We start from the raw sequence: 22,036 nt of genomic DNA on the forward strand, positions 1-22,036 counted from the left end.
TTCGAGGCGCGGGGCCTCTTCGTCAGGACCTAGGGGAAGATCCCCCTGTCACTCACTAGTGTTTCTCCACAAAGGTAGAAAAGGTGTATATACAGGAAAAGTGAAAAAAAGGGTAAACTATGTGTGTAACTACAATTAATAATTACGACACAATTAAGCTTCCACACTAATAATGTAGTATGCCTGCAAGATAAGAAAAGCTAATTATAATTGCGCCGATCCCAATGTGCGCTTAACTCTAAGTCACCTGTAGGGGAGAAAGAGACACACAAACACATATACCAATTTGTAATGTTGGGATCATGCGTAAGCAGTGAAGGATAGCCAAGCACATCCTGAGAAAACACACAGTCACACATAGACAGGTTACACATAAGGGATGTTAATAGCCAGGGGTTAAGGTATTCAAATTCATACTTATCAATGGAGGAGTCAATGCCCCATGAGCCAGCTTGAGACAGAAGGGTAAGGTGGGGTCACAACTGTAGGGGGGAAGAAGAAGGGCTGCATTGTAATTCTATCCCATCAGGTGTTCTCCAAATATCTCCAGTAAGTGCTCGCTGGGATATAGGGTTCATCCTAATGAGGCGGCTATGCCGTACTTACTGGTCCCCTCGCACGCTCGTGCTTCCTCCTTCGTCCGCGGCTTCCGTGAATATGTCGGAGGCTGCGGGCGGCGAGTATTTATAGAGTGTGTTAATTGTTTAATTGATCAATTAGGGAAGGAAAAGCCCGCCGAGATTACAGTGGCCCAGAAAGTAAGTAATGCGGGCGGCCATCTTAGTGTGGTAGGTAGAGCCCCAAATGCATTATCAATAGTGAGCCATTAGCCCCGCTGCTCGGAAATATCAGGTTTAGGACTTATCTTATGCGGATGTTCGAGCTCTTTGTCCGACCGATGTAGGTTCGGAGCGCCTCAAAATGCAACCGCGGTGGATTGCAACCGCGCTGAGAGGCAGTGTGTACTGCCAATGTACCGCGCATGCGCCGGATCACTTAGTCACCGCGCATGTGCGCAGACGTGACACTGTAAACATCGGGCATGCGCACATCATCCCTGATGGTCTCATTTCCAGGCAAGACAGCGTATGTATGGCTAGAGGCCAGTGTTACTAGATATGCCAACATATTATGGGTGTTAAAGTACTGGGAGTAAAGATGCAGAGTGTTGGGCCGCATCTATCCTCTGGTTTATATTCAGACTTACATTTCTAGTTACTAAAGGTCTAGGGGAGGTGGAACCATGGAAGAATTGCTACTAAAAAACGAATCTAAAAAACTGGAGCCAGTTGCCTGCTGTTGATTAAACATAAATGAACTTTCCAATTCATGGGGGGCTGGTAGAGGTACATTTTAGCAAGAATGTCCCTGAAATTTTTTTAAAAAAAATCAAAATAAAGATAAATTATACTGCAAACCCGGGTCAGTTGCTTAGATATGAGTCACCCAGCAGGCCCTAGGTGTTGAGTTGGGACCATGGAATATCATCATTAAGGCCTGTGCGGTGTGTTCCCAAACGGTACACCCACCGTTCTTCTTTCGATAGGAGGTCTCTATCGTTTGCGAAAGCCTCGATGACAGTCCATTTAAGGTCATGGACACTGTGTCCTGCAGTGGCAAAATGCGCTGACATTTTTGTTGCTGTCCTGCTGCAGCGTACATTGCTGCGGTGTTCACCCATTCGAATCTTCACGGGTCTGCTGGTCATGCCCACATACTCCTTGTTGCAGGGACACGTGATTAGGTAAACCACATTGCGGCTATTGCAATTAGTAAAGGCTCGCTGTTCCCATGTAGATTGGTTAGAGAATGTGATACTTCTGCTCTTCTGTGTGTATTGACAGGACACACATGCACCACATGGGTGGTGTCCATTAACCCCTATGACTCTAGAGGGTCCAGTCAAATCAGTTGCTTCGGTCTAGTATGGACCAGTAGATCCTTCAGGTTCATTCCTCTTCTATGTGAAAACATAGGTTTCGGAAAATTCAGTTTACCGCAGGATAACAATCTCCAATGTTTGTTTACGATCTTGGTGATCTGGTTGGAGTTTGTGTTGTAAGTTGTTACGCAGATGGGGCGTGGATCAGGTTCCTTCAGTTCGGTGTCATCTAGAAGCGCTTCCCTATTGTTGTTGCGGGCCCGTTTGAGGCCTTTACGAACAATGTTCGTAGGGTACTGCCTGTTCAAAAGTTTGCACTCCAATTCAGCCGCTTGTGTTTTAAAGTCATCAATATTGCTACAGTTACGCCGTAGGCGGAGAAACTGTCCGTACGGAAGGTTCTCACGTAGATGGCGTGGGTGGAAGCTACTGTACAGGAGCAGACTGTTCTTGGCTGTGGGTTTAAAGTGAGTGCAAGTTGCAAGTTTACCCTCTTTGGGGTAGATGTTTTTCAAAAACATACCCAGCCTTAATAACAGAGAAAGTGGTCAAACGAGCGGTGCCCCTAATCGAAATATGTCTTAATCCTGACTCTCCCCATGAAAAAATACTGTCTAGTTATATAAATATCACTAGAATCATACAAGAAGGGTTATTCCACTAACTAAATAATAAAGGGACCTGCAAAAAGGGTGGTTTAATACGGAGTGCACAAAAGCCTGCTCTAGATTAAAAACTGCACTCCATTAGCCTAAACGGGAGAAAGAAGAAATTATTAGGCTTAGAAAGGCCTATAATGCGGCCTTAAAAAGGCGCAAAACTGAACTAAAAAACGGACTATGGGATCAACTTCATATGAGCTGCACAATGAATGACAGTGCAACTTTCTGGAGAGTGGTCAAATCCCCCTTTCTCTCAGACACGAATGTAGCTCCCAAGATAGAAGTAGCAGTGGATGATAAAACTTGGGTTAACCATTTTTCCCAAATATTCGGCCCACCCTCACATGTAAATTCTGAGCAATTCGACAATGACGGGTGGGAATCTTTCCCCGATCGGCAAGTCTACCCGATCCCATTAACATTTACACATTCGGAAGTGACTAACGCCCTGATGGCCTCCAAAGGTGGGAAAGCACAAGGCCCCGACGGGGTCCCGGTGGATCTTTTTAAACACAACTTGGACTTATGGTCCCCCATCCTTACTAGAGTTCTCGAAGCTGCTAACACCGCAGGCTTAGTTAAATCATGGTCTACTCAATATTGGTACCCATCTTCAAAAAGGGTGATCGAAACACCCCAACATGCTACAGACCTATATCCCTTTTAGACTCCCTTGGTAAGATCGCTGGCCGTATTGTTTTAGAACGTCTCCAGGATTGGTTCAATGACAACAATATAATCTCTGACTTTCAGTAAGGGTTCCGAGAGGGTCTAGGAACTGTGGAGCAAGCCCTTAACCTCTCCCTTTTAATGGGGAAATACATGCAAGCCAAAGGGGGGTAGCTACATATGGCCTATGTTGACCTGACCGCGACTTTTGATTACCTTAGTCATAAGAAACTGTGGTCGATCCTCTTCACAATGGGCGTAGACCCGCCCTTGGTACGGTTCCTCCGAGAACTCTACTCGGACGCATAAGCAAGAGTGAGGTTTGGACTCAGGGGGGAACTTACCGAATCTTTCGGAGTGGAGAAGGGGGTCAGACAAGGCTGTGTTCTGGCTCCCTTCTTATTTAAATTATACACTAACGGGCTGGAAGTAGCTATGCTGGAAGGGAGTCAGGACCTGCCTATAATTGGCCGACACTCAATACCGGCATTACTATATGCCGACGATGCTGTGATCATGGCAGGAACCCCCTTGCAGCTCCAGCATCTTTTAGATGAATATCATAGTTTTATGGCAAGCCTGGACCTCATAGTTAACATAAGAAAAACTTATGTAATGCATGCAGGCAATAGACTAAAAAAGACAAAAGTCATTTTTATTGATAAAATTAAGCTAAAGTGCACCAATTCTTATCCCTATTTAGGAATTTCTATTTGATAATAAGGCATTGTGGAGGCAGGCTATAAACGCGAGAAAACTATTATTTTTGAGGGCAACCATAGCTTTGGTAGCATTCGCTCAGAAGCTTGGGAAGAGGCACCCCCCCCAGAAATTATTAAGATCTACCAAGTAAAATGTATCAGCATAGCCGTTTACGGCGCTGGGGTGTGGGGCCATGCCAACGTGGACAACTTACAGAAGATTGAGAATAGTTTCTTGAGATATCCACTGGCAGTCCCCCAAAGCTCCTCAACATATGGTTGTCTTCTAGAGTTAGGATTGGAATTTATATCTGACATTATTAGAATTCAACCAATCCTTCTATGGCACCGTGTTTGGAAATCAGAACATTGCGACTTGTCACAACGCCTTATTAATGACTGCCTTATGCTAGGCTCAATGCACAAGATTAGCTGGCTAGCATACGTGAAAAAAATTATTTTATGACCTGGATCTAGTGAGATTTTTTACCCATCCACTTACCATCTCTGAAATCACGAGGAAAGATTTAAAAAAGCTATGCCTGTCCCACCTAGGGCAGCTATGACTTTCTAGAGAGATCGTTAAAAGCTCATTTCAGCACATCTTAGCTATTCAGACCACCCTCACAGTGCAACCATATTTAATGTATAAACTGAATATGTATGAGAAATTTTTACTGACTCGTTTTAGATTCAACATCTATCATCGTTTAATAACTTTCCTGAAACAGAATGATTGGTCCAAGAATCTCTCTGTGTGTCCGTGTGACGATGTTTCCATACAATCTTTAATTCACACAGTGCTATTCTGTGGATTCTATGATTATCCGCGAAGGAGATGGATTGTCCCGATATTGAGAGTAATGAGTCTACGACGTTGCCACCCAGCTTTCCTCGCGCTTAAATTTTTGGAAAATGAAATGTATGCTAAATCTATAGCCTGTTTCTTGAAGGTCTGTGTCAAACATTGTTCAAATCATGGTTAACACCTGATGCACTAGCACTTTAACTTGAAATACCTTGTTTGAATCCCCCCCTTTTTAAATAACTACTGAATTTGCAATTTATTGAGTGTATTGATTGTATTTATTGTTTGTATGTGTTTTTTTATCTGTACTTTTATGGTTCCCTAAAAATTATGGAAACCGAATAAAGAAATTTGAATTGAATTGAATTGAATTGGGTGAGTGAGGGTTCTCTTCTTAACAAATGCATTTGTCCGTTCCCTTACACTTTCAACTTAGTATGTTAGTTCAGTAGTTAGACCATCTGGTTACCTTTTGTGAGTATACTCCAATTAATTTGATACCATTTCATGACCCTGTTAGGTAGTCCCATTCAGTAGTTAGATGGATTGGGGTGCCAACCTTTTAACCCTTTGTTAGCCATTGGGGCTCATAACCTCAACAAAAGGACAATTGAGAAGTGTTGTTGTTAAGACATATTAAAGATCATATGTCTTACATAAGTATATATGGAACCCTGACATAGGGCTTTATAAGCCTTCCTTAGGGGAGACATACATATATCCTTGAGGGCATTGGTGACTTTGACATTAGGTGTAATGGCAAAGTTGAACTGGCAGCGTGAAACACTGCCCTGTCAGCCTGCAGTGTCAGGCTGAAGTCCATTTTATCCCTGTCACATGCAGGGTGGTACACACAGTGCTGTAGCCCTGGGTGAACACGCTGTCTTAAATGCCCATGGCACCCTGGGTAACATATAGTAGGGGCTTATAAGTAAGTCAATACTTGCCAATTAGATGTAGCCAATTTAACATAACTTTGGTATTGGGCTAGAATACTGATCCTGATGTCTGGTTAGCAGGCCTCAGTGTAGTCTCAAATTCAAAAAAATCAGCAGCTATTAGTCCAAATAGAGGAAAAAAGTGGGATGAACCTGCAAAAAGCCTGTTTTCTTACACTTTGTTTAAACCACTTGATTGGAGTATGCGAAAGAGAGATCTCACTTTTCAAAGTTGTGGACATTATCCACCATATAACATTCTCGCGGAAAAGGAGAATTACTGGAATTAGGTCCTCCTAATTTCCCTGGAGAGGCAACCAGTGATTGAGAATATGAACCCCCATGACCAAAGAGTTGTGCCTAGGAACAACACTTAGAGTTGCTGCCGGTGAAAGGAAAAAAAAGAAAAGCAAGATATACATATCTCTCTGTTCCTGAAAATCAAAGAAAAGAAAAATATCTGGGATGTAATTATAGTTTACTATATTTACCTGGACTTGAACCCTGTCTCTCACTGAGGTTTTTTGTCTCTTCAACATCTGTAGCATGTTCCTGAGTTTGAGCTTCTTAGACTTCTAAGGACATACCATCCTGGATCATGACGAATTAGATCCCTATATACTCCAACCTCTGAGATGGCTTGAGGAACATCTTCTGCCAGTTCACTAGGAACGCAAAGTGCTCCAGAGTCCAAACTTTTAACTCTGTATCTTTTATTGACTGCTCTGAGTGGGAGATTAGATTAGAAGATCATCCAGATATGGATGTACTACCACCCCTGGCATGGGGATGACATAGGTCATGATCTAAAACGATGATAAAAACCTCTGGAGTAGGTCTTCAACCCAAAAGACACTTGAAACTGCAAGTGATGGCTCCCGACAGCAAACCTAAGGAACCTTATTTGGGGCAGAGCTATGAGGACATATAGGTAAGCAGCTTGTAAGTCGAGTTTTATAAGACAATTCCCACTGGACATTAGAGTTTCAGAGTGTTCATCTTGAAATTCATAGTACTGATTTACTGAATCCGTAAAGTCTATAATCATTCTGAAGTCTCCTGAAGCCTTCTGATTAAGTAAAACCCAGAGCCTTCTTTGCTAAGGAGACAGGGTGAATAGCTTCCTTGACCTGCAGAAGAGATATATCGTCCCAGAGGGCTTCCATCTTTATCTTGTCCCCGGGCCTAAAGGTCTGCACAAATTGTGGGTCTGGGATATCTAGAAGTACTTCTTTAAAGTATTACTAAGAAACAAGCTACTGAATACACATGTATGAAATCTCATGATGTTTGATGACAAAACTGGAGATGACCTCCCACTTGCCCCATATAGGTTCTGGCATAGTCAAGAACTCATACTCGTATTGCCTCTCCCAGCTGCCTGATGAGAGAAATACTTGATTGATTTCTCCTAGGTTTGTATTCTGGTAGAAGCCAGTCTCTTTCCTATGGTAACACTAAAACTTCTGCCTTCCTATTTCCAAGATTTTTGTTTGTAACAAAAAGGCTTAATATGCTTCTGACTCTGAAAGTATTTAAGCAGGACTTCTTAGCACTTACCATCAGAGTGTTTGGTACCCAAGAAGGGTATTCTCAACAAATAGTTCTTCTGGTCTGCTTCCAGCTCCTATGGTGCAAATGATGCCTGGCAGCAACTGAGCTTCCTAAAGCCATGGCTGAGGCTCGTAGGTTATCAAGCATAACATCTGACAAGAAATGGGCCTGGTTCTCCATTTATCCCAATGGATGTGAGAAATCCTTACCAGCTTGAATTCAGCATAAGAGAGAGAATTGAACATCCTTGACTAAGGATTGAGACCCATATATTCAACAGATTCCCACACTCAAAGCAAGACTTAGACCTGTATGAAGTCTCTCACCGGTGCCCTCAACCCTCATATCTGCAGGGTTTAAAAGGACAAAATTCTCAGTAAGAAGGAAAGTTTTACCTACTAGATGTGCTAGAAGGAGGTCCATCACCAGTCATTGAGGCAGTACAGTCTCTCCTTTGGTCAAAGGAAGAAGAAGAAGAAATTATTTATTGTTGAATAATAAAAATAATTACAAACAGAAATAAGGAAGAAAGAAAATCCTTTTGATTGCAACAAAAGCTTAATAATACCAATTTGATCTAGCTAAAATCATGTCTTTGCATATCATAACATATATAATGCATTAGTTTGAAAGTAACAACAAGGTACCTGATATTTCGGTTCCATATGTCATGCTGATTACATAAGACATCACTTCAAATTATGAATACCATCTTTTTTTTTTTAAATGATCTCGATAGAACAACCTACACTTCCCCAAATTTAAAAATTCATATCATAATCAAAGTACAATAGTTAAGGTGCACTAGTACAATTACTTACATTTAGCAGCAATGGTTACAGTCCACTCAATTATCCCAATCCACTCTGTTTAATGGCACATCTTTTAGATAACTGCTACCCACCTGCAATACGCCCTAATTTGAAATCCAAATTTAAAATACCGATTAAAAGAAAAATTGTTACAACAAACCTGTGCCCTATTTGACAACTTCACTCTAATATTTGACATCTAGCAACAATTACTAAAGTGCACTTGTGTGATTGCTTACAGCTAACTGTAATATTTAAAATGCACTCGTGCAGTTTCTTAGGCAAGCATGTAATAGCAAAAGTCACACTCTGAGAATAATTTTTTCCTGCGCTAAAGCTAAACTTTACAAACAATGTAGATCGGCGATGCTTGTTCTCAGAGAGACAATTTCAGACAAAAAAAGACCATATTTAAAATACATGAATTAAAGCGTACCTGTGCAATGTTTTACATCTAGCAACAATTGTTAAGGTGCTCTTGTACGATGAGTAAAGCGTATCTATGCAATCTTTTCCATCTAGCAGTAATTATTAAAGTGCTCTTATGTGATGACTTAGATCTAGCAGCGATAATAAAAGTGCACTTGTGCAATAACTTACATCTGGCATCAATAATGAAAGTGCACTTGTGCAATTACTTACATCTAACAAAAAAAATATATATTTTCTCCTTGTTTAAAACAGGCCCACACTGAGCAAGTAAATAATTATAAATTGGGATTTGCCCAATTTCTGCTAGCAATTAACATCTTTTAACACTTCTGTTTCAAAACCATGCACAAAACTTCAAGAACAATATATGTGATTACATATTCCGTTTAGCGTTTTTGATAACCAATCAAATCATTTATTACTATTTTTTGAGTATGGCATTTTTTAAGACTAACAAGATAATCCTGTAAAACCAGTCATTAATTCTTTAGGCAAGTATCAAATATCAGATGTCACACTCTGAGATAAGCTTTTTTTCTGTGACAAGGATCTACTTTACAAACTGTGTAGTCAGGCAAGATGAGTTCCCAGAGAGACAAGTTATAATGGCTTGACGACATGTTCTCACCCCTAATTCATTAAAGATGACCTTTAAAAATGTTTTTCTCTCTTCTAACAGTAGCGGACAAGTGGATACAATATGCATAAGAGATTCATTGTAAAAACCACATAACCGACAACTGTTTGTTAGCTAATTTCCCATTTAGGATTTCCATGCTTTGTGGGGTATCTCCCAAATTGTAGCTGCATAAATCTGATTTTAAATGTGTTGTGAGGTACGATTGTGGTTCCAATTTTATAAATGAGTTAATAAGTGACCAAGAGCAACTCTTTTTAGTGAACTCATCTTTATCCAGAAGAATCAATAATAAATTCGCTGAGCAATTTATTGTCTGCTTAAACACCACTTTACTCCTGGTTTCATCTTCAAAGGGCGGAGACTTAAAATTGTTTAAACTCTCAGTTAAATAGGCTCTCAGCCCCTTGGCATACTTGTACCTCATTATCTCATGCCAATATTGGTTCTCAAGAGAGCCCTTGTCCGAACAGAAAAAATAATATTATGACTTCTAAAAATAAGATTGTCTTGTCAGAGTTTGTCTTTTAAGACCAAATTCCAATATGACATTGGCATGACCAATATACTCTGGGACCCTAAAAACAGATTTAAAAACTTTTATTTGTAGGTTGTCAAGCGATTTTGAGTCTTTACCTCGAAAAATCACTGAGCCATAATTCAAAGAGGGAATTAGCTTCGCTTTCATAATCTTAAGTAAATGCTCATGTTTTGAACATGCCAACATATCTCTCAACTTTCTAAAAGCAAAGGACAAGGCTATAACTTTTGCTTTTTGGATGATAAAATGTTGTTTAAAAGACAATCTGTCATCAAATATGAACCCTAATTATTTATAAAATGTCACTCTCGTCTAGTTTTGTACCACCAATCGTCATTATTTTTGTCTTCTTGGTATTCATGTGTAACCATTAACAGATATATATAGATATTAAATGAATTAACTAATCTTGTAAGACCTATAGCTGTGTGACTTAACAGTATGGTATCATCTGCATACTGTAAGAATTTAATTTTTCGACCTGAGAAGATAGGCGAGTGAGCATTGAAATCTTGATGTGTCAGTAAGTCGGTCACAAAAAGATTAAAAAGAGATGGTGCCAAAACGCAACCCTGTTTAAGACCACTACTAGTTTCAAGTCAACGGGTTGTACATCCACTGTCTCCTACTTTAAGCTGGACCCATGTATTAGCATACAACAATTTCATCATATCAAGCAGCATATTCAGAATACCCCATACAGATAACTTAGCCCAGAGTAAATTGCGGAGGACAGAATCAAAAGCGGCCTTAAGGTCAATGAAATAAATGTATAACTTTTGCTTTTTATACTTTGCTCTTTCAGCAAGTAATGTGAATACAGTCAAGTTCATGGTCTTTGACTCGCCCATTTGAAATCCGGTTTGAAAGGCTAGGATAAGATCTTCTTTTGTGGCCCATTCTTCCAAGTTGTTCAGCAGACAGCTAGAGAAGACTTTTGCTTCCACTTCTGTTAAGGCAATCAGCCTCTAATTCGCTAGATTTTCTTTAGGACCGCTTTTCTAAATTGGCTGTATTATGCTTCCCTGCCATGACTCGGGTTACCTTTTTAGATTTGAGGACATCATTAAACAAAGGTGTTAAAATCTCAGTCCAAAGATCTATCTTTGCTTTAAAATTTTAATTCGGAAGTCCGTTGGGGCCGGGCATACCATTCGATCTTATCCTACTTATTGACAATCTTACTTGATCTATTTGCCATGTCTCATTGACTTGTGGTTTGGCTTTAATATGATGTTGTTCATTCCAGAGTGTTCCACCTTCTTTAATCATCGACGGGGTTACATTTTGAAAAACAATGTTATTGGTAGAAGTTGTATCTGCAGAGGCCCCTTAAAGGTTAAAATAAAAGACGCCCAGCTTGATTCAGGGATATTAGCACTGTTTGCTGTTTTATTACCATTCAAGATTACTTATTATGCCCCAAAATTCTTTCAAATTTTTTGTTTTGCAGGCAAAGTGCAACTTAGTCCATATTCCCTTGTAGTATGAATGTTTGGCTTTCCATATTTTGTTTTTATCTGAACTTTTCAGACATTTTGTTTTGTGAATTTCCAAAAATGTTAGGGCTCCATTTGTTTTTGTATAGGTGGCCCCTATTGCTTTGGTAAGTTCTCTCTTTTGTGTGAGTAACTTATTTTTGTACCATCCTGATTTTTTGGGCCTCATAATGCACCCTCTTGATGTAGTTGAAAGAGGAAAGTGATCTAAAAGGGAAGCACAAAGACGAGGCCAGATATCCACCACTAACTTCCCTTGTCCTTCCTCTGTTAGCACCTTAGCAATAGCATGTTCTAATAATTCCCATATTTCCATTTGATTTCTCAAGTCCCACAATAGCCTATTCAGGATGAAGGCCATTTGCCCTGTTTCCATTGATTTTGTATCGGACAGGTGAGCAACTGATAAGACCAGAGAAATTGTTTGTGGATTATGGTCACTTTCTATCCTGGGGATCACATGGTAATCGTGAAAAGAGAATGGCAACACCTTTGAAATGCTGGAATAATCAATATTAGAGAGTTGAAGCAACTTTTTAAAAGTAGGTACACTATTTTTGGAGTTTTTTGCATCTTCATGTAGTAACCAAAGATTATATTTGTTGAGCTGGGTATTGCTCATCTGAGTTAGCACTCTACTGGGTTTGTAAGTGCAGTTTTTGGCAAGCAGGTGCGTATTAAAGTCAACTGAGATGATTATCAAAGTTGCTGGATATTCATGATACACAATTTTTACCACTTTCCAGAGTATCGTAAATTGGAATGTTTTAACTGTGGTTTTTGAAATAAGATAAACATTTATAAAAATTATTGGTTGCTTGAAATCTATTTTAATACACAGAAGCCATGCTAGCTGAAATTCAATTTCATAATGTTTGATATCCAGGTTTAATGACACATAGGTAGATAAGCTGCCACTTGCAATACCAAAAACAGATGTGTGAGATGCGAAATTTGAGGTCTCATAGTATCTAATGAGAGGTTCTTTATTCACATTCCATGTTTCCTGAAATATTAAGACATCAAAATCCCTTAAAAATGTTACAGTATCTCGGTCCTCAATTAAGAATTTAATCCATTAGTGTTCCACGAGCAAATATAAAAAGATTTTAATTCATTCATTGAACTTTTTTAAGCATCATTCCTGCTCTCCCGCTTTCCCCTTTGTGAGTATTTTTGGAAGCCAGGCCCAGTCATCACTTACTTCTGTATTTTTCTTTAGTTTCTCGCAAACATGGCTACCCGGGCTGCAGCTTGCTACTGTGATTCCAAATTGCAAGGCCGACTTAAATGACAAACCTATGGCTCCTTTTAAAACCCTGTTGTGACCTCCTGAGGTTATATATGTTGCAGCATTTCTTGGAACAGGGTTTTTTTATTATTGGCTTTGGAATCAATAAGGTTGGATAATGGTTTTCATTAAATTTCCTTAGCTCAATACCCCATTTCTCATATGGTGAACTGTTATCTAGAATTTTAGAAACAGTCTTAACACAGTGCCATCTCGTAAGAGACACCTCTTTGGTGGGAGTGTTAGGATCTAGTTTTGAATTCAACCGAATTTAAGTCATCTGACGTTAGGTCCTTAAGCTCTAGGATTGAATTCAGCAATTTCAGAATATTGCCACGGTTCAAAATATTGTGAGGGCCCCTGGAAGTGTACCATTGAGAGAATATTAGTTTAATTGAGGAAATAGGATCTTTATTATTCACTGGTTTTCCATTTTTTATGTTACCATAGTTCTCAGGTGACGACTGCATGCCTTGAACGATCCTGTCACTTGGTCCGGTATCTTCCTTATCGAGTTGACCTAAAGATACTGGAGACTTTATATTGTTTAAAATAATTTCATGTGAAACAACACTGTTGACCCGCTTCGTTCTAACTACATTTTGTACTGCACTCTGCTTGTCGCCACTGCATCATTATGCTACGCCTTGCCCCAGCACCTGAGGATTAGATGGTTCCATTGGTGGAGGCATTATAGGCTCACGAGCTGCATCTTCGAGAAAGGATGACACGGCTACTCAATTTGTGCTTGGAATTTGTTCAGCCGTTATTTTACACCGACGAGATTCCACAAATTGGATACATTTTTTTTGGGCTAGGCTTAGATAGCGGACTAACATTTGCAGGTTTCTTTAGTTTCTTTGTTTTATTATGGGCTTTTCTTAGTCTTTTTCCAGCTCTTTTGGTTAGTACTTCATGTGTCGGATTAGATATTCTAGCCAGGTTAGAGGTAACTTGTGAATTATTGATATCTGAAACTAATGATTGCTCAACAGGTTCAGTTCCAACCATAAAATCCTGAGGTTTATTAGGCTTATCCCTTGCTAATTGATTTTCACTTTCTTTCTCCTTCCTTATCGATAGGGATGTGTTCTGTAGCTGATTTTTGCTGCTATGTGAGCCTTTATGTTCTATTAGGTTTTCTTTTGGACCCATTTTTTTCCTGTGAATTCCTAGTTTCACTTGGAGTACCCGCTATTAAAGCTTTAGTGTCTGGTTGATGACTATGATCCAGTTCAATTAAACATGTTTTACCTTCTACAATTGTACCCGACATTGTCTTGCCACCATAGAGGTCATACGTGCACAATTGAAGAGATCAGTTGGTTGTCTTTGTCTGTTATAGCCTTAACTACCAGGTTTGAAAGGTGGAGTAGCCCGGTATCTATCCCAGCTACATTGAGAGACATAGGCCCCCATTAGGATGGCGGGTGGACTTTCCCCGCCTGCCATCCCTGTGGAAAATGGGACCGCCCGCGACGTGAGCGGCGGTCCTGCCACACCAATTATGATGCGCCTGCCACACTGGCGGGCGCATCATGCATTTTTAACATTTGCATACACAAAGCGGCAGACACCGCGCGGTGCCTGCCGCTTTGTGTATGCAAATGCAGGGGGGTACCACAGGTACCCCCCATGTGCATCCCCCCTCTCGCCTTCACCATGGGGGCCCGCAGGGGGCCCCCAATGTAAAGACCGCATGCCTTTACGTGGCGGCAATGGCATCTGCATGAGGCCATCCTAATATGGCTGGCGGTGTCTGGAAAAAAACGCCAGCGATATGCACCCTTTCCCGCCCCAGCTGCAAGGTGACCGGGGCGGAAAAGCAGCGTACGGTGTTTCCGTCCACTGCGGTCCCCCCCCCCCATTGTAATATGGCGGGAGGTAAATAGGTGGCGGGCGGGGTCGGATGTCGGGTGGATCGCCACCGCCTACATGGCGGTGGCGATTCGCCCGACATCCTAATGGGCCCCATAGTGTTTAACAGATCCACCTTGATGTTCTGTTTAACTGAATGGTAATTAAGACCATTGGTGATGGTATCCATGGTACTAATCAGACTACCCCATATTCAATGTTATGGCTCTTTTAATTTCTCATCTGAGGCACCTGCGCCATCCCAAATCTGTTCATCATATTTGGCTAATAGCGATAAGATTGCCGAGTTGAGAGAATTTATCAGAGAGTCGGCTTCCTCGACCTTGCTTTGAACATTCGAAATATACGCATTCTCAATGGAAAGTTTATTTGGGGCCAAAGTCTGCTTGTGGTTTTTATTACTAATACCAGTTTCCAGGTTTAAGATGAAAGTATCCATTTTAATTACATCCCTACAAGCTTTTGGGCTGCAAGAGGCCTCAGTACCATATTTGGCAGCCACCAACTATGTCTTGAATGGGAAGGACAAAAGAGGGTATCCAAGTAGAAGAAGACATAAAAACCTTGTCACTTGAATTATGGTCAGGAGCGGATGATATATTAATCACAGAACTGTTCAGATTTTGACTAATAACCTGATGTGGTCGAGAGGTTGAACTTGCGCTGGGAGCGGTTGCTGGTTTTATCTCCGCATATGGAAAAACGATGAGGGATCGGGATTCATTACACCTCCATGTCCACTGGGTGAACTTGTTTGCTGTAATCCACCTATATTTGTGCTTGGGGCATGAACCTGGACTTTTAGCAAAAGTGGGACATTCATTTTTGCTGTCGCTGTTGAAAGGACCACATTGTCGCTTGTAGGTAAAATACAGGTACTATTATCAGTTAGTGAGCGGTTGCTGTTCACTTCCTTATTGCCTGGGAAGGATAAGTCAATAACAGGAGTACACCCTAGATTATATCTAAAGCTTTGCAATGGTGTGGCTTTATTTGTAAATGTTTGGGATCCATCTGTTCAAACAGCTTTGGTACCTTTTCCATAATCTTTACTTGCATATTCTGTTTTTTTTTTTATATCCGGTAATGGTTGGTTGGCTACTCCCACTAGGATTTCTTTGATATTGGGCATCCTCAAGTAATGTTAAAGATAGAGCTTCTAGATTGTCTAACTCTAGTTCTGTATCTCCTACAGGAATACTTAGACTACTATATAGGGTACCATCTCCTTTCACTCCGTTCTTTCTCCGCCGCTTTATTTGGGGTTGAGGCAATGTCCCACTTAGCAGGCCTGACCTCATTACGTTGAGAGCTCAGAAAGTTTTATGGTTTGGAAAGATATTCCTACTGGACTGATTTAAGCTAAGGGCAAGTGCAATTCCACTCCGCTTCCTTCAATTTAGGATTCCTCTCCTTTCCTTTCCTCCTCCACAATTGCAAGTTATAAGGGCCAACCTTTTATGGCTTTGGAAGTTAGTTGATTTTTCCCTAAATAAAGCCAGTATCCCAGAGTTTTCAAACTCTAAGCCTCTTCAGATAGGGCACGGAAATTCATCACCAAATATACCGAGCTGTAAAAAGCAAAGGGTGAGCGAAATGGTGGCAAAGTGATGGTTACACCCCCTCAGTAACGCCAACACTTCTAAGCCTACAGCACCCTTACAGCACCTTGCAAAAAATTCTAGGGTGCATACGCTCAAATTACTCGGACCCCCTGCCAGACTGAGGGAGACTAGAGGGGGTGGGAGGCAAACAAAAGAAATTAAATATTAAATATATGGAAAATATTGGGTAGATATTGTGGGAGTGGGAGTGGATCAATCTGGATGCACAAGCCGCACTGGCCAAAGACCAGCTGCCTCCGCACGGACTGAAAGGACTGTGGCTCTAGACACCGCTCACCCACCTGCTCACCCGCTGGGCTGGAGATTGAACAAGACTTTCCGGTGAGGCACGCCAGAGGAGCATCAAAGCACTGTAGAAGCACTGTAGAGCACTGCGGAGCACGGCACCAGCACCAATACCACAGCAGCCAGGGCAGCGCCAACACCACAGCAGTCAGTCAGGGCACACCACCAGCACCAATACCACAGCAGCCAGGGCAGCACCAACACCACAGCAGTCAGTCAGGGCAGTGCTGCACTCCCGGGGGGGGGAGGGGCAATTCCGCCGGAGCACCGGGAGACCCAGAACCAGCACTGCACCAAAGCGATCAGGGCAGCACTGGACTCCCGCGGTCCTCCCGTGGCTTACTCCACGATGATCCACCCCGCTAAGCCTCAAAGTGAGTTAAGTGTTGTCAACTGGGCTCCAGGCTCCAAACGCCAGGCTCCGAACACCGAGTTCCGTGGCTTGCCTCCACTGCTGCTGCCTGCCTCCACTGCTCTGCCTCCACGTCGCAAGTTGGGAGCAATTATAATCGACATATATATAACATAAAATAAATATATATATATAAAATGTATTAAATATTAATATTAATTTTAACAAAAAAATTACATTTAATATACAAAATATATAAAATAAACTACATTTTAAAAACATAAACACACAAACATAATAGTTTATTCATATATGTATTTACTTTAAAATAATTAACAGACTATTATCTTTAATGTATGTAAAAAATATGTAAAAATAATTATATATATATATATAAAAATATATATATAAATATATATATATATATAAATATATATATATATATGTCCAGCTAACTATAACTAGTGTAAAACCTATGGTTTTTTCAGTGAATTTCTAAGGTTTTTTAAATGCTAATTCCTAACTATAACGTGTGTCAAACCTATGGTTTTTTCATTGAATTTCAAAGGTTTTTTAAATGCTAATTCCTATCTATAACGTGTGTCAAACCTATGGTTTTTTCAGTAAATTTCAAAGGTTTTTTAAATGCTAATTCCTATCTATAACGTGTGTTAAACCTATGGTTTTTTCAGTAAATTTCAAAGGTTTTTTAAATGCTAATTCCTAACTATAACGTGTGTTAAACCTATGGTTTTTTCAGTAACTTTCAAAGGTTTTTTAAATGCTAATTCCTAACTATAACATGTGTGAAACCTCTGTTTTATTCTGACGTGCGCGCACCTCGCGGGGCTTTTAAAAAAAGAAAGACCCCCTGAGAAGGTCTAAAGGGTCAGGGGGTCTCCACTCTGCCCCCTTTTCACGTTCTCCACTTTTGTTTTTGATTCACTTCTGCCTCGAGGGTGCGTGCAACGTGCGCGCACCCCGCGATTTAAAAAAAAAATAATAATAATTTTTTTTTGCCCTTTGGGGTCCTTCAGGGACCCCCTGAGAAGGCCTAGAGGGTCAGGGAGTCTCTACCCTGCCCCCTTTTTACATTCTCCACTTTTGTTTTTGAGTCACTTCTGCCTCGAGGTTTTTTTTTTAAAGAATGTTTTTTTAGGCCTTTCGGGTCCCTTAGGGACCCCCTGAGAACACCTAGGGGGCCAGGGGGTCTCTACCTTGCCCCCTTTTCATGTTCTCCACTTTTGCTTTTAGCTCTCTTCTGCCTCGGACACAAAATAGCGGCCAACACTTCCTGATTACGACCGATTGGAATGTTGACAGACGTCTAACAGCAAATCAGAATTCTGCACACGCACACCCGGTGCACGCATGGTGCGTGCTTATAGATATATATTTTTTTTCTTTTGATTTTCACAGGAACTACTGGATCGATTTACACCATTTGAGCAAAAGCGTGATCTGCGAATCAGACTCTACCATTTTGCCAAATTTCTAGTAATTCCGTTCAGCCCTTCGGGCTGTAGCCGTGTCTAATCATCCTATGGAAAATAACATGGGGAAAACACGTTTTGGGACCCCCCTTTTTTCTCAGCCCCTACTTTACAAATCCCCCCAAACCTTTCAGGGAAGGAGCGTAGCGGAGCAGGCCATCTTCTTTGAGAAATTCGCGAACATTCATCAACCGGCGCCAAAGTTATTCCCAATAGAATGTTGTGGATTTCCTATGGAAACTAGGTCCTAACTATAACTACCTACTGGCAACCGCCAGTAGGTAATATATATACAGAGAAAAAAAGCCTATGCAATACTGCTAGTCCTAACTTAAAATTGTGCCAAAACGCTGTCTGCAACTAGGCCCAAACCCCCCTTTCCCACCATGGATTTTCTTCAAACCACTTGCAATCAAAATTATACCTTCCCAGCAGTGCCCCCAGACCCCTCAACCCACCCCCAAAGATCTAGAACCCCCCCAAGCAGCCCCCCAAAAACATGCAATACTGCTAGGCCTAACTTAAAATCGTGCCAAAACGCTGTCTGCAACTAGGCCCAAACCCCCCTTTCCCACCATGGATTTTCTTCAAACCACTTGCATTCCAAATTGGACCTTCCCAACAGTGCTCCTAGACCCCTCAACCCACCCCCAAAAATCTAGAACACCCCCAAACAGCCCCCCAAAAACATGCAATACTGCTGTCCCCAAAACATGGGAAATCGCGCCTTGACAAAAAAGTGCTGTTTTCAGCACTTCCACTACTTCGATCCTCTTGAAACCTACCAGGACACTTGTTCCAGTGATTCCCAAGAATCTCAGCAAGGCAGAACAAAATCTATCCACTGGAAGGTGTACGACTAGTTCACCCAAACACACTCGCCCGCAAAACACCAAAAAACAAAAAGGCCAAAATTCGGCCAATTCTGAAAAAACGCCAAACCCCCCTAAAACCTTGCCAACATCATTATGAATGAGCCTGCATCGGGCCCTGAGCCCTAGACTCCGGGAACCCTACAAAATTATTAATTAAACCCAAAAACCCTAGTAAACCGCACTGAACCCTAAACCCTAGATATGCTTTGTCTGTCTGTGTCAAAGAGCCTAGGTATGCTACACCAGGTTGCTTCACTTAGTGGTGCCTGCCTTGACCGTCTGCATGGCCCTGCTGCAAGCATGGGCCAAAAATCCATTCCACTTGCTAAATTTGCTGTTTTTCGGCGGCAAATTCACAATCCGCGAATCTCGCGAAATTGCCGAAAATTTGCAAACTCTTGAGCGTAACAGATTTTTGACCCATGCTTGCGGCAGGGCCATGCAGACGGTCAAGGCAGGCACCACTGAGTGAAGCAGCTGATGTAGCATACCTAGGCTCTTTGACACAGACAGACAAAGCATATCTAATTGTATGCAGCAAGCCACATAGCTCCAATTTTACATGAACTGCTGTACTCTGTAATCTGCCTGGCATAACAACACAACACTGCCTCAACCACTCCATACCACGACTAGACAGACATGTAGTTCTGCTGTAGTAGTTGTTGTAGACTGGTTTACCTGTTTGACACTCACAAATTGGCCATAGTTCTTCCATAAACCGACGCTGATGATCCATCCATCCCATTGAGTGACTGTAAAGACAAAAGGTATATTATTTAATCAATCATCATGGTATATTGGCAAACAGTAAGTCCAAGGACATTTTGCATATTGGAAAATGCAACATAGTGGCCCCTGCAGTTGAAGTACAATTTGAATTAAACATGGTAAAAAAAAGCGGAGTAGACTTGAGTTACATTTAGTGTGTAAAAGATTAAATAATAACAGAAGACATATGATTCATTTCATGCACAACAAACAAACAGCAATTGCTTTCAGCAGAGCCAGACAGCCATTGCAGTCCACTGCATGCCATCTTCTTCTCATTATTCATTATCTGTTCCACTTTTTGTCCGCATCTTCTTCTGAAAGTGCGGGACCACAGGGCAGCCTCTCCTGTTAATTTCAGAAGTAACTGTCAGCAATCAGCAAGCATGTAGTCAGTAATTCCAGTCCCACTTGAGGGGACTCGTCTACGAAGAAAAAGTATCTTTATTCTGCGTAATCCAGCCGTCTGCCTTGAGGGAAATGGATAGGGGGAGTCTGGAGGAGGAGGATAGAGGAGCATGATTGAGTTGTGAACTGTGAACCTCAGGAATGCAGACTGCGGCACCTTCAAATCAATAAGGAAAGACGATGAAGACAGTGCTGCTGATGGACTTGTTGTGATTAGGTGATTAGAATTTTGTTGTGGTAAAAGTTGCAAAACAAAGAAAGACACACAGGAATAAAAGTGAATAAGGACGGAAAAAAAGGAAGTAATTTTCAGGCCTCGGTGTCAGGGAAGTATAGCTCATCCTCAAACTCTATGAATTGAGACGGGAGTAGGTCAGGTAACAGAGAAGAACTTCCGTCACCTAAGTAGGTGTCCTCTTCTTCCTGCGTGCATTCACGTATTTTGTAATCTGGTGGTATGAAGTGCTGAATAATCTTGATCAATGTTAACCTCTCCACATGTTTGGGTGAGAGGCGGGTCCTTTTTGAAGTTACAATGGCACCAGCAGCACTGAAAACACGTTCAGAAGACACGCTGGCGAGTGGGCAAGACAAATAATTTAGATCCAGGTTGGTGACCAGTGGCCATAGAGCCCTTTTCCTATACCAATACAGCAATGGGTTCTGATTAACGAAGACCTCTGTTGTGTCATCCAGATAGGCCTGCACAATCGACTGAAGGTTCTCCAGGGTTCCTCCACTTTGCGTACCATATGTGGCATTTGCATCACTGGAACGAGCAAACCCTTGATGAGTTAGCCAATCCGCTTCCGACAATATTATGGCTGGGCCTGGTGCAGGTGAGGATGATGATACGGTTGCTGGTGTTGTTAACAACTGTGAGGGAAAGTGACTCCCTTCGGCCACAGATTCGTATTGCCTGCTGATTCAGTTGTACTTCTGCCGGCTCCTTCAATTTTCTGCCGCTCTTTTTCGAACCGAGTGTCTGACACAGCTAGCCAATGTTTGTACTTTGAATTGAAACATCTGCTTCATCAAAAGGAATGATTGCTTTGCTGACCAGTGCCTTTTTGTACCGTGGATCCAGAATAGTGGCACAAATGTTGTTCTGTATGTATTTTTTTAAGCCTTTCATTGTTAACTAGGCGGCTTAATAACCTCTCCGCCAACTGATATGCGTCTTGCTTTTCAGCATCATCTCGGAACGTTGAAGAAACCGCCTTCAATTGGTGCTCTAGCATGCGCAACAATGGGATAGCTTTGCCCAAAGAACCGTCCTCCCTGCTGACTTCACGCGTGAAGACTTCAAAAGGACGGAGCATGTCTGTCAGGCCTTCAACTAGCTTCCATTCCTCCAATTCTAGCCTCATGTCTTTCATAGTAGAACCCAGTTTATAGACATACTCATTGATTACCCCCCACTGCTCAGACAGACGCTCAAGCATGTAAAAGGTTGAGTTCCAATGTGTTGCCACCTCCTGGATGAGTCCTTTGACTGGCAGTCTACGTTCATGTTGAATGCTCCTCAGCTTCTTCCGCGCCTTAGAAGAATGGCTGACATGTAAGCAGATTCTTCGGCAGGTGGTCAGTAACTTCTTGACTGTGGTTTCTTTTTTCAAGAAATCTTGCACAGCAATGTTAATACTGTGCGCCAAACACGGTACTCTGAAATAGTCACCTAGATGCATGGCCTTAACTATATTACTGCCATTATCCGTGGAAACATAACCAATCATGCGATTTCTTGGATGCAGCCATTCATAGACCTTCCTATCAAACTCCTCCAAAAGGTTAGGTGCAGTATGAGTTTTCTCCATGGCAAACATGGCTACTGTTGCATGTTTCCGAGTAGCTTGAAAAACTGTGTCCGTGTTAACACCTGCTTTTAACTTGTCTTTAACCCCTGCAAAACGGACCCAGTGT

The sequence above is a fragment of the Lissotriton helveticus genome, chromosome 1_2, assembly GCF_964261635.1.
Source record: "Lissotriton helveticus chromosome 1_2, aLisHel1.1, whole genome shotgun sequence".
Taxonomy (NCBI): domain Eukaryota; kingdom Metazoa; phylum Chordata; class Amphibia; order Caudata; family Salamandridae; genus Lissotriton; species Lissotriton helveticus.